The sequence below is a fragment of the Myotis brandtii genome, unplaced genomic scaffold, assembly GCF_000412655.1.
Source record: "Myotis brandtii unplaced genomic scaffold, ASM41265v1 scaffold521, whole genome shotgun sequence".
NCBI classification, from domain to species: domain Eukaryota; kingdom Metazoa; phylum Chordata; class Mammalia; order Chiroptera; family Vespertilionidae; genus Myotis; species Myotis brandtii.
The window spans coordinates 1,998,409-2,001,178 of record NW_005369870.1 but is presented as its reverse complement, the minus strand read 5'-3'; the positions used below and the strand labels follow the sequence as shown (position 1 = coordinate 2,001,178).

At 39.3% G+C, this 2,770-nt stretch overlaps 1 pseudogene; it reads left to right on the top strand.

The window, feature by feature from the left end:
* Positions 1 to 953: 953 nt before the first annotated feature.
* Positions 954 to 1,550, top strand: LOC102250269 (annotated as a pseudogene).
* Positions 1,551 to 2,770: the final 1,220 nt, after the last annotated feature.

The window sequence follows — 2,770 nt, the reverse complement described above, 5'->3', positions numbered from 1 at the left end:
TCTGACTGAGCAGCACTCCCCCTGTGGAAGTGCACTGACCACCAGGGGGAAGCTCCTGCGTTGAGTGTTTGCCCCCTGGTGGTCAGTGCGCATCACAGGACTGGTCATTCCCAGTCTTATGCTGTTAGGGTCAATTTGCATATTACCTTTTTATTATATAGGATTTCAATTATAAAATAATTAGGCCCATAAATTGCTCACTATGATAATGTGCAATGATTACTAGACTTCTTGTTTTCATAGGCTAGTACATTTCTTTAAAATTAGGAGGTTGATATAAGGTTTGTTTGTTTTTGTTGTTATTTGTCTCTTGGACTTATCATCTCTTCATCTAGGTGACCACTAATAGTTGGTTGCATGTTTGGGAACTAGTATGGTAGTAACTTAAACTTTGAATTAAGCTTTGGTAATAAATAGAAGTATCTTTAATGCAGCTTGACCCATTTGGGCATCTTTAGACTTTATTCTAGAGTAGGCTGAAACTGAGAGGGGCCACTTTCAGTCGGCTACATTGACTGAGATGACAGTATTCTGGGATCAAAGAAATTCTGGATTAGAATCAAGCAAGATAATATCTGCATGATTGTTTTTGTATGGTCATGGCTAGAGAATTGAAACCAACTCTGTGGCCTTAGAGAAGTCATATTACCTCTTTGAATCTAATTTTTATCATATAGAATATTTTTAAAAAGTCCTCCCACAGATACAAATTAAAAACTGGAAAATACAAAGCTCTGAGGAGTGAACAAAATTTCGGCAGATTCTGAAGAGATGCGGACATTTGGATGAAGGAAATGACATGGTATCATGGTATTAGTTTCCCATTTCTTACTGCTTTTAGCTCAAGGGTAGGATACAGTCAGCACACATGGGGCAGCTAAAACTTCCCTAGAAACCTTCACTATTTTGGCATAAAGAACCCATCACAGAAACTAATGAACAATGCTGTCAGGATGGCTATAGGTGATCTCAAGAAACTAAAGGGCAAGATGTCTGCTTTTGCCTTCTTTGTGCAGATAAACAGAGAGGAACATAAGAAGAAACTAAAAAGATATTCCTGTCAGTTTTGCAGAATTTTCCAAGACATGCTCTGAGAGGTGGAAGACAATGTCTGTGAAAAAGAAGTCTAAATTTGATGAAATGGCAAAGGCAAAGAAAGTATGCTATGGTGTGGAAATGAAGGATTATGGACCAACTAAGGGAGGCAAGAAGGGTCTAAAGCCGCCCAAAGGCCACCATCTGGATTCTTCCTGTTCTGTTTGGAATGCCACCTCACGATCAAATCCCCAAACCCTGGCATCTCTATTGGAGATGTGGCAAAGAAGCTGAGAAAGATAAGGAATAATGAGTGATAGTGAAAAGCAGCCTTACTTGCAACAATAAAGCTGCAAGGCTAAAGGGGAAGTATAGAAGGATGTCGCTGACTGTAAGTCCAAAGGAAAGTTTGATGGTGCAGTGTCCTGCTAATGTTGCCTGAAAAAAGGTGGAAGAGGAAGATGAGGAGGAGGAGGGGGAGGAGGAGGAGGAGGAGAGAGGAAGATGAGGAGGAGGAGGAGGAGGAGGAGGAGGAGGGAGAAACCTGTTTAATCTGTATCTTGTAATATCTTAGAGTAGGGGAAAGTGTTTGCTGCCCTCATTGGGATTCATTACACAATTGGACCAGGATCATATTTGGTCTCTCACAGTGTTCTAGAAATTGTCAGTGGTTTACGTGGATGTCAGGAGCACCCTGAAACTATGTCAAAATTATACATATTTCCAAACATTTTTTAAATGAAAAGGCTCTCATGTTCTCTTCCCTCTGTACAGTTTTTCTATTATTGTGACAAGGCATTTAAAGATGTTTCTGACATTTTCTTTTTTAATCTGTAAGGTGGTGTTAACTATATGGTTATTGGCAGGAAATCCTGAGTTATCAACTGTACATATTTATCATTTGTAAAAAGAACAAGACAACCAAGACAAGCTCTTAATGCTCTTTGCTTGGCGCTGAGGCTGTGGGGAAGAGGCCTTTTGGAGGGGCCATTGCTCAGGGTGTGCACTGTGAGGCTGGACCTGTGGACACTGCCGTGGGCATCCACTGAAGTTTCAGGTTGTCTGGTCTAGAATGTTGAGATTTTTGGAATTTAAATAAACAGTATTACATTTAAAATAAAAAGAACTAATCACAGTCACTAGAAGGAGGGTAGGAGGATCCTAGAAAAAAAGAGAGCCAGAGATGGCAAGCGACATGTTCTATGTATATATTCTATGTAAATCTCTAACTGACTCCTGCACCATATGTGCACAGGACATACTGCAAGCAGCCCAGCTACCAATAAAATAACTGAATTGGTATTTGACTTGCTGCCCAAGAGGGAGTTTTCAGTTTGAGGCAAGCCAACTTGCCCACTAAAATAACAACAAAACAATCAGTAATCTTTGCAAGAACACAGCATAACCCAGAGTCTCCACAATAGCCTCATAATGTACAGAATGCAATCTATTTGAAAATCTAGACCATTTGATCTATTCTCAAGGGAAAGGAAAGTCAGTGGAGACATACCATGATAACTAATAAATAATCCACATGTTAAAATTCATACCCAAGGATTTTGAAGCAGTTATTATAACTGTGCTCAATGACATAAAAATACATGCTCATGAAGAATGAAGAAATGTAAAATAAAGGTGCTCATTTTTTTTTTTAGTCTGCAACTATTTATTTAATGCCTCCTATGAAGAGACACAGTTCTTGCCTTCGTAGAGTTTGTAGCCTAATGGTAAAATA